The 10,622-nt window shown below is 56.5% G+C and overlaps 2 non-coding genes across 2 annotated transcripts; both read left to right on the top strand.

Annotated features, from left to right (window-relative positions):
- The first annotated feature begins 1,983 nt into the window (after positions 1-1,983).
- On the top strand, positions 1,984-2,055 carry TRNAQ-CUG. The gene has a single exon. It is a non-coding gene; the product is annotated as a tRNA-Gln (tRNA).
- A 1,389-nt stretch (positions 2,056-3,444) lies between these two features.
- On the top strand, positions 3,445-3,517 carry TRNAE-UUC. The gene has a single exon. It is a non-coding gene; the product is annotated as a tRNA-Glu (tRNA).
- The last annotated feature ends 7,105 nt before the right edge of the window (positions 3,518-10,622 follow it).

A 10,622-nucleotide genomic window follows, 5' to 3' on the forward strand; every position in this document is an offset into this window, starting at 1 on the left:
CACGGGGCTTCACTGTCACTACCCCTGTGTTTTCCATCATTTATATCCAGGGGTGAAAGTAACTTACAGGACTTACCGGTACTGCCGGAGTCCCGGGGCGTGGCCTCATCCAGAAGGGGCGTGTCCTCATCTGGAAGGGGGCGTGGCCTCTCAAGATTTAAAGGCCCTGGAGTACCAGCTGTGGCTGGGAGACCAAGGGCCTTTACATGAACCAGGGCCTCCCAGCTGCAGAGGTAGCCCTTTAAATTCTGGCCCCAGCCCAGCCACCAGAGCCGCGGCCGGGATTCAAAGGGCTCTGGGCTGACCGCAGCCGCAGCAGCCCAGAGCCCTTTAAATCTGGCCCCAGCCTGGCCGCCGGAGCCGCGGGTGGGGGGTTTAAAGGGCTCTGGGCTGCCAGCTGTGGCGGGAGCCTAGAGCCCTTTCAATCCTCACAGCAAAAGCCGGTGCAGTCCGGCACGGCGTATTGGCTCTGCCGCTATGCCGCACCAGCTTGTACCAGCTTACTTTCACCTCTGTTTCTATCCTAAGGAACACACCCTCCCTCCCCACGCACTGTCACACACAACCTTCTCCCTTGAGCCCCATCCAACCCTCCCCACACACGCCACGGGACACAGCCTCTCGGTGACTCACCCCGATGGGGGCTTGTCTCTGCATCTCCCAACAGGGGAGCAGGGAGCCGAAAGGGCCACAGGAGACCAGTGGAGCTAGGCAGGGATAGGAAAGACTTCCTCCCTTTCCTTCCCTCCCTGAGTCCCGTTAATCTCACCCATCAGATGCTCCAGCACCAGGTGGGCTCAAAGCACCAACCTTCCCCTGAGCAACGGAAGGGGGAACCAGCTCTTTCACATGGAAGGAGGCTCTCACTCTGCTGCTGCCATTCTGCAGCCTTTCATATGGATTTGTATTAGCTAATGCAACCCCCCCACTCCTCTAATCCAGCCATGAAACATGGAGACAAGCTCCTGAAAGCAGGGCCCAGTGGTGCAATGGGTTAGTGCCCAGTACTTACAGAGCAGTGCTGAGTGGAGTGATGCTGAGGTTGTGAGTTCAAACCTCACCTGCAGCCCTAGTTTCCTTTAAGCAAATGGCTTCTGCCAATCAGTTTGCTCTGCAGAAAATACAATTCCTGCTCAGAAGACACTGAGGTCCCCTTGCTTTACAGAGAGCAGGGCAGATTCCACACATCTACCAGGCTCTGCCTCCACCAGCTGCCTGTGTCAGGAGGGGTCAGGCAGAACCCAGAGCACTGCCCTGACTCCCCTCAGTCTTTGCTCCCCAAACCACCTGTGTGCTCACCCTCTGCTGTGAGACTCAAACCCTGCCTGGCTTGCTGTATGCTGGTGTGGTTTTCATCTGTCACGTTGATGTGCATGTGGGTCCTGTGTGATTTTGGTGGATGTCTTGCATAGTTCTGTGTGCATGGATGTGTGTATGATTTTTGCATTAATATTGTTTTTTGCTTTGTATTCTTTTGATATGTGGGTTTTGTGTTTCCTGTTGTGGGCTTTTGCTGTATTTTTGGTGTGGATTTGTTCTTTCTATATTTTGTGAGGTTTTCCTTTTTGTGTATATGGCTCTGTGTGCTGTGTGGGTTTGGTTTTTGTTATGTCTGTGTGGGCCTGTGCAGTGTGTGATTTTCTCATTCTCTGTGTGCGTTTGTCTCTCTGTTTGTATCTTCATGTGTAAATTCACTGGAACTTTTCAAAATCTGCACAGCTTTGCCAATTTTCACCAGGAATTTTTCTCCATTAACAAATTCTCACTTGTTCCCTACCCGTTGGTTGTTCCCTACCTGTTGGTGACCATTGCCCCAGGGGCCTGTCAGTCTCAGGGTCCTGATTTCCCATTGGCCCTTCCCCCGTCTATTGGGACTGGGAACTAGCCAACCAACTCCCACTAAGTTTTAGTAAAGGGCCAACAGTCCCTTACACAAGCCAGCCCTGTGAGAGTCACCAATGTCCCGAGAGAACAGTACAAGCTGGTCCCATGGTGTAAAGGGCAGCACTCAGGACTCTGAATCCTGCAATCTGAGTTCAAATCTCAGTGGGACCTTGTGTTAGCTGGTGGTAAAGATCTGGTGCTCAAAGTGCTTTCCTGTCTCCAGCTATACAAAAGTGGGTCATTTCCTCCTGCTGGTTAACTCCTTTCCCCACCAGAGCCAGGTCTTTGGTGGGGCTTAGAAGTGGCTCTAGTGGTTGGGATTCTCACTGCTTCACCTGATGCCCACAAGTCTGGTGCTTGTAGCCACACTTTTCCTCTTGCTCACATGGCACTTGAAGAAAGCAGTGCCAGGCCAGGCTTGATAGGCAGGAGGGAGGCAGAGTCCCAGGCTGGAGCCCAGCACACCTCTCCTCCTCTGGGCACCTGGAGCAGAGGCGGCTGGTGCTGACAGCTCTGAGGGAAGGCTTATAAGCCACAGAGCGACTGAGGGCGGGGCGAGACGAGGACAGGACCATGCCTATGTGTGGCCAGCAGACAGGCAACAAGACTCCCGGCCAGCCTGCTCCCTGCCATGCCAAACCCCCACTGAAGGCCACCCGCAGACCACCATGCGGGGTGGCTGCTGATGCTCTGTGTCCAACATCAGTAGACGGTAGGAAAGCAGGGCCAGCCCCCCTGGTGGGGCCTCTACTGTTCCCATACCCCATGCTCACTTTTGCAGTGGGGCAGGAGATGTTATCCCAAGAGGCTTTTCTCCAGCTGGTGAGAAGCAGAGAAACATCCAGGCTCCCAAGGCGCTATGTAGCAACCCCCCTCAAGCACAGGGACAGAGGGAAACTGCTCCACACGCTAGCCCGGGCAGCCGTCCATTTCCTTTGGGAATTCAGGAATAGCAAAGGCTAGACTGGAAGCACCTGGGGCTCATGCCCCAGCCTTTGTGACATCCAACCCCCAACTCCTTCCCGGGCTCTAGCTGAAGGCAGAGCATTGGCCTGAGCGGCCAAGAAGAGGTTCCAGATTTGAAAGGAGCAGGACTTTCAGCACGAAGGTAAAACTGCATCAACACAACCACAAAGGGACTTGACCCCTCAAGTTCTTAATTCAAAGTCAGGCACCTTATCCGTTAAGCCATGCGGGCGCCTTCTTCATGCGCTTCTTTGGAAAAGGTGGACACTGTGTTTCTTGGGTCACCTATTGAGGGGGGGCGAGACTCTCTGGCACAAGAAGTCGAGTTCCCAGTGAGATGTGAGACTTAATTATACGGGGCCAGGTGCAGGGCTTTGACAGGGAGGCTCAGGCATGGGGGATTGGGGTGCAGCGGACGGACCGGCTGTCTAGCTGTGGAGATTTAGTCGCACTGAGGCACAGGAGGGAGGAGGAGGAGGAATCCTGCTGACAGGCAGTGGCTGTGCAGAAAGAGGAGGAGTTCTGGGGACTTTCTTTGCCTCTCTTTGCCTGCCTGCTCACTCCTGTGGTGAACGGTGAAGATGCTCTTAACAAGCCCAGGTAGCTCAGGTGGTAGAGCATCAGGCTTTCAATCTGAGGGGCCAGGGTTCAAGCCCCTGTCTGCGTGCTCAGCTTTTAAGTTGCCTTGTGTTCCAGGAGCCAAATTCTGTTCACAGCCACATGCGGATTCCCAAAAGCTGTGGCCATTTCCTGGAAAGGCCTTTCCTTAGCAATCAGGAGAGAGGTCACATCCACAGGAGCAGGTGTAGAAAGCACAGTCTCTGGCTGCCAGGAAGCGGTGTGCCAGCATAGTGTTCTCTACAATGGCGTTTAGATCGATAATTTACGTGGCTCAGCACCCCAGTTCCAGCACCTCTGCCCAGGCAGCTCCCAGCCTGACACACACACACAGCCCCTGCATCCTCCTCAGCCCAGAGGTGAGCCCCCAGCTGAGTGGGGAATCAGAACCCCTGAAATTACCCTGGGACCAGCATGATCTGCCTCCGCCCTGCCCTGCTCTGCATGTATTCGGAGTGAGTCGGTTTCCTGTCCTGCCATGTGTCTCTTCTCCTCCCCAGTTCCTTCCAAACCACCCCATTTCCCTGCACCCCGGGCTGGGTCTCTGCCAACCCCTTCTCCCCTCCTGCCCCAATATCTCCCTGCCCCTACAGGTCTATAGGGCTGGATCCTCTCCTCCCCTTCTCCCCTCAGTTCCTGCCTCTGGGGGTCTATGGAGATGGGTCTCTCCCCGCCATCCCCTCTCCTGCCCCCATATCCCGCTGCCCCTATGGGTCTATGGGGCTGGGTCTCTCCTCATCCCTTCCCCAATATCTCCCTGCCCCAGGCTGTGACGTGCTATGACGTGTGCTGGGCTGTGCCGTGCTGGGGCCAGGGCCGGCCCAGGGTTTTTGCCGCCAAGCGGCAGGAAAAAAATCTGTGATCACAATCGGCGGCAGCTCCACTGCACCACTTTTCTTCAGCAGCACCAGTGGCAGGTCCTTCCTCCAAGAGGGACCGAGGGACCCGCTGCCGAATTGCTGCCAAAGACCTCGACATGCCGCCTCTTCCTGGCTGCCCCAAGCACCTGCTTGCTGAGCTGGTGCCTGAGCCGGCCCTGGCTGGGGCTGTGACGTGCTGGGACCTGCTCACTCCCGAGGGCAACTCAATCACTTGAAACCAGCAGGACAGAAGGTATCACGAGTCCAAGGGAGGGGCTATGCAGAGGAGCAGTGTCTGGCGGCAGTAGGGACAGCAGCGAGATGAACCGAACGAGCCCGGCGGAGAAAATTCTGCGTGTGGACAGAATCCCACCAGTTTTCTCTGTGTTGGGGGTGGGGGCAGATTTCATGATATCATAGCCCCTGGGAGGGGTTTGAATCATAAGTCCAAAGTGGGAGAACAACTCCCCACTTGTGCTCAGTCTCCACTAGGGGCTGGGCTGGGATCACTAGGGAGGGAAGCACAGGGAAAACAGTTTCCCTATGGAACCCAGGAGTCCTGGATCCCAGTTCACTCCACCCCAGAGCCAGGATAGAACCCAGGGGTCCTGGTGCCCAGCCCTCCCTGCTCTGACCACTCAACCCCACTCCTCCCAGGGTGGTGCAGGGGTCACTGGGTCTGTGTCTCAGCTCAGCTAAGGGCCTTGACTGATTTTCCCAAAGTGCTTCCTTCTGAATCCATCCGACGAAGTGGGGATTCACCCATGAAAGCTCATGCTCCAACACGGCTGTTATTCTATGAGGAGCCACAGGACTCTTTGCTGCTTTTACAGATCCGGCACATCTGCCCCCTGCCCAGTCACTGCCCAACCCCGTGTGGGGCACCAGCACTGTGCCGGGTCGTGATGGGAAATTGTCCAAGCTGGCCCAGGAGAGACGTGTGTGTCCCTGCTGCCCCTGCTGGTGGGGCTGAGCCCTACTCTGTGTGTGTGTGCATCTGTGACACTGTTTGTATCAGTGTGTTGCTGGGCTAACCACTAGGAAATGGCTTTGCAGGATTTTGTATTCTGCAGCAAGTCACACACACACACATACATACACACACTCTGACGCACAAAGAGACTCACACAATCGCAAGAACACTCAGACACCACACACCCAGAGGGACATGCTAGCCCAACCCCCAAAGAGAGCAACAATCACCGCCCCCAGCCACACTCACAATCACCCCCCCACACACACCATAATATTCACAATCGTGCTCAGAGATACAACTGCACGCAGTTCACTCCCACAGCTCCCAATACAAGGACCTCCTGCCCCACACAGCATGTGCCAAGGCCTGCGGAACTCACTGCCACTGGATGGCTACCAATGAGAATGATCCCCGAATGCAGGATCATGTGCTTGGACCCCTTGTCCCCTCTTGGGGTGCGCTGTGCAGCGTGGCTGGGGATTGTGCAATGGCCCAGCACCAGGCAACGCAGAACGGACACCACACGCCCTGCCCTGCCTCAACTGAGCTACTCTCCTGGTGCATTGGAGACCAGCACCCCACACCGTGGCACTCCTGCCCCACAGGGGGAGAGCTGCAGCCCCCGCCACATTCCGCAGAGGGGAGAAGGGTCAGGCCAGCCAGCCCTTGTAAGATGGGGAAATCTCCACTGGGGTCGACGGTATGGGGCTGCGACATACAGAGAAATAGTTGTCGTGCCGGCAGAGGGCGGCAGAGCGCATACACACACACACAATTGCAAACATACACAGACACATGCATGAATCCTGACACACACACACACAATTGCTAATATACACAAACACCCGCACAAATCTAGCTAACACCAACACAAGCCTGAGAGCCAGGGGAGCAGAGCAGGCTGGGGCCGGGTAACTCCACTTCCCGCAGGAGGTAGCCAGCCCCATCCCCACGGAGGCCTGGGACCAGCCCCTCTGCTTGCCCCCACGGAGGCCTGGGGCTCCAGCCTGCTCTGCTCCCTGGCTCTCAAGCTTGAGGAGGGGGAACCGCCCCACAGCACTCGCCGGCGGCGTGGCTGGGAGCCAGGGAAGTGGACCAGGCTGGGGCTGGGTCACCCACTTACCATGCAGGAGTGCAGGAGGGGGCGGGGCTGGGGCCATGGGGAAGAGCCGGGCAGCCCCTGCAGCAGCTCCCACCCCAGCTCACCTCCACTCCGCCTTCTCCCTGAGCTCGCCGGGCACCGCTCCACTTCTCCGCCTCCCAGGCTTGCGGTGCCAATCAGCTGTTTAGTGCCGCAAGCCTGGAAGGGAGGAGAATTAGAGCGGGGCGGCGTGCTCAGGCAGAAGACGGAGCAGAGGTGAGCTGGGACAGGGAGTGGTTCCCTGCACGCCCCCATTGCTTGCTGCAGGCAGCCCTCCCCAAACCTCCCAGCCCCTGCCCCAGCTCACCTCCACTCCACTGCCTCCTGAGTGCGATTTTTGGTGCCCCCAACCACTTGGCACCCTGGACGGCCGACTAGTTCGCCTAGTGGTTGCACCGGCCCTGGCCACTGCCTATCATCAGGATTCCTCCTCGGTGAGACTAAATCTCCCACCTAGACAGCCGGTCCATCCGCTGCACCCCAGCCCCATGCCCGAGCCTCCTGCCAAAGCCCTGCACCTGGCTCCAGACAATTAAGTCTCACGTGTCGCTGGGAACTCCACTTCTTGTGCCCAGAGAGTCTCGGCCCCTCAGTAGCTGACCTGAGAAACACAGTGTCTGCAAAAGCAGCAAAGAGTCCTGTGGCACCTTATAGACTAACAGACGTACTGGAGCATGAGCTGTGGGGAATCCCCACTTCCTCGGACGCATCAGTGTCTGCCTTTTCCAAAGAAGTACCTAGAGGGACTTTTACCATGTGGCCTAATGGATAAGGCGTCTGACTTTAGATTAGACAATTGAGGGTTTGAGTCCCTTCGTGGTTGTGCTTGTCCGGTTTTACCTTTGTGCTGAAAGTCCTGCTCCTTCAGGGCCTGAACCTCTTCTTGGCCACTCAGGCCAATGCTCTGGCTTCAGCTAGAGCCCCGGGAAGGAGTTGGGGGGTGGGCGTCACAAAGGCTGGGGCATGAGCCCCAGGTGCTTCCAGTCTCGCCTTTGCCATTCCTGACTTGCCAAAGAAAATGGGCGGCTGCCCGGGCTAGGTGTAGAGCAGTTTCTCTTCCAAATGTGCATCTGTCCCTGTGCTTGAGGGGGGTTGCTACATAGCGCCTTGGGAGCCTGGGTGTTTCTCTGCTTCTCGCCAGCTGGGGAAAAGCCTCTTGGGGTAAAATCTCCTGCCCCACGGCAAAAGCGAGCACCTTGAGTGGGAACGGTAAGAGGCCCCACCAGGGGGGCTGGCCCTGCTTTCCTACCGCCTTCGATAATGGCCACAGAGCATCAGCAGCCGCCTGCATGCTTGTCTGCGGGTGGCCTTCAGTGGGTGTTTGGCCTGGCTGGGTGCTTTGTGCCTGTCTGAACGCCACACCTAGGCATGGTCCTGCCCTCCTCTAGCCCTGACCTCAATTGTTCTGTGGCTTTTAAGCCTTCCCTTGAGCCATCAGCACCAGCCGCCTCTGCTCTAGGTGCCCAGAGGAGGAGAGGTGCTGGGCTCTGTGACGAAGTGGGGATTTTCTTAGGGTTTGCTGTGTTTTCCAGTGGTTTGCATGCACAGGAGTGGGACTCAGTGTTCCCAGGTGTTACTGGTTTAACGAGGTGAGGGGAAAGGGAGTTTGTTGCTACAGAAGACCGGAGAGGGACTTGGGACCCCGGCTGATGGCCTGGAGGATGGAGACCCCAGCGACTGGTGACCTGGTGACCCAGAGACCCAGCTCAGGAGTCACAGGCGGTTCTGGCCAGTGGGAGGACAATGGGCTGCGGGACGAGGACCCCGTGACCAACCTGTTCCAGCCAGAGGAGGGCGGAGAGGAGAGGAGGCCCAGGCAACCCTGTTTACCTGGAGAAAAGACAATGGACAGCGGTGGGGCTTGGGGCCGGAGATATCGGAGGCCTAGCTGGGAAGCGGGGGGCTTGGGGCTGGCGAGGGGAAGCAGGCAGAGCCCACCTGGCTGCAGGGAAACTGGGATGTGCTGTTATTGTGAGAGGCCATGCCTGAGGCCCTGAGAGTTTCCTGTGCTGTGTTCAACTCTCTATAAACCCTCCAGGTTTACGCTGGCGGAGAGTCGCTCTGGGCTAGAGAACAGGGGGCCTCATCCCCTTCGGGGGTGAGGAGGCCCAGGGGGTCCAGAGCGCGTGGACTCCCTGAGGGGCCCACGGCGAGAGACAGACGTGCTAAGGCTCAGAGAGGGGCAGCTCCAGGAGGTGGAGGGGCCTGACCCCAAGAGAGAGTGGACCCCCGAGAAGGGCTGTCGCACTGAAAGGGGCACCCCCCATGGACCGCACGGGGCCAAGAGTGGGCACGATCTGTGAGTCCGTGACAGGCAGTGACATCACAAAGGCCTTTTGCAGGACCTCAGACTATTGGCCAAAGGTGGTGGGGAGGTGGTGACCTCACAGAGAGATGCTGACATCAGCCAGGCAGGACGGGGCGAGGGGCCAGGGAAACCTCAGAGACCCTGTGGCTTTGCTTCAGCAAGTCTCCTTCTCCAGGTCTCTCTTTGAGGACTGGGGGAATATTGGGGTTCACGTACCTGAGCGCCAGGAGGAACCTCTTTCGAGTTTTCTCCTTCCCTTTTAGTGATTTTACTTGAAAACAGCCGACCCTGTTTAGACGGTAAGAGCCTCCTCGAGGGAAGGGGTGTCCTGGGGGTGTCACAGTTCAGATGCCGGTGCTCCCCCGTTCAAGGAAGTTCCCGCCACCCTGATCTGTATTCGCAGGGTGGGAGAGAGCAGCATCCACAGCAGTGATTTGCTCCTGGCTGCTGGAGCAGAGCAGCAGGCTCAGCTGTCAGAACTTCCTGGAGCTATGAAAGGGGAGAGGCCCATGGCTCTGTAGCAGGACTGCAGGGCAGGCGAGTTCACAGAGGGTATTGTGGGATACTGGCAGAGGCCAGTTATGGTGATATAATGAACAGCAGTGTCTACACTGACACTCTGTCACTTTAAGTTTGCTGCAAAAAGCTCTACTGTTCTCATTGAAGTGGTTTTATTTTGCCACCAAAACAGGGCAGTTTTGTCGCCAAACGTGGCATTGCAGTGTGTACACCAGCCAAAAGCTGCTGACCGAGGGAGCGTTGTGTGTTTTTCACACACCAGAGCAATATAATTCTGCTGAAATAACTTTGTAGTGCAGATCTGGCCAAAGATTCACACACACACAGCTTGCAAGGAAAACCTCACCTGCTCCTCTGCTTTGTGGGGCCAGGTGGGGCCCAGGAGTCAGGTGTGAGCAGACACTGTACCTTAGTCACAGGCAGGCTCTATGGTTTAGCTGGTTAAAGTACCTGTTTTGTAAACAAGAGATCCTGGGTTCAACTCCCAGTGGTGCCTTGTTGAGATGTTTTGAGAGCACCTGGTATTGGCTACTGTCAGAAGACAAAATACAGAGCTAGATGGACCTTTGGTCTAGCCCAGTGTGGTTTTTCTTATGGTTTAAATTACACTCACAGGCACTGATAATAGAATTACTGAAAGTTTGGGATTTAAGAGCTGATAGGTCAGTGGGCCAAGCCCTCGTGGATGAACCCCTCCTCTGGGACAGAGGCAGGTTTGGGCTCTCGCACCAAATGCTCATTGTGGCTGCCAGAATCTGTGGGCAGCTCATTTAGTTTCCACCCAGGGTTGAGTCCCTGGTTCACACATCGAGGATAACAACCCTTTGTTTCTCCTGCCCCAATAACATGGAGACTGGGAATGCAACACCAGCCACAAGTGATCATTTCGGCAAGCAACCCAACCTATTTCCAACATACTGTAAATCCACATGCAGACTCATACACGAAACCTTGCAAGAAAATCTTCCTGAGGGGGTCTGAAGCACCTGCTGCTGGAGGGAAGGAGGGAGCTGTGGGTTGGGATTGAGGAGCAGCGTGAGGAGCGGGGGGCCTGTGGATTGGGATTGAGGGGCACTGGGAATAGAAGGGGCCTGTGGGTTGGGATTGAGGGGCACTGGGAATAGGATGGGGCTGTGGGTTGGGACAGAGGAGAAGGGTGAAGAGGAGCAGGCTCTGGTTGGGAGTGAGGCTGGGGACTGGGTCCCAATACTAAAATTTAGGGGTTAGATCAATGTTAGGACAGGGTGGCAGTGGAGGGATGAGTGAGTCCCTAGACAACACAGTGAGTACGGTGCCTTCTTATTTTCCCCCTTTTCCACCCAGGCAGGCAGGTGAACTCTACAGAGGCAC

The sequence above is a fragment of the Mauremys reevesii genome, linkage group 17, assembly GCF_016161935.1.
Source record: "Mauremys reevesii isolate NIE-2019 linkage group 17, ASM1616193v1, whole genome shotgun sequence".
Taxonomy (NCBI): domain Eukaryota; kingdom Metazoa; phylum Chordata; order Testudines; family Geoemydidae; genus Mauremys; species Mauremys reevesii.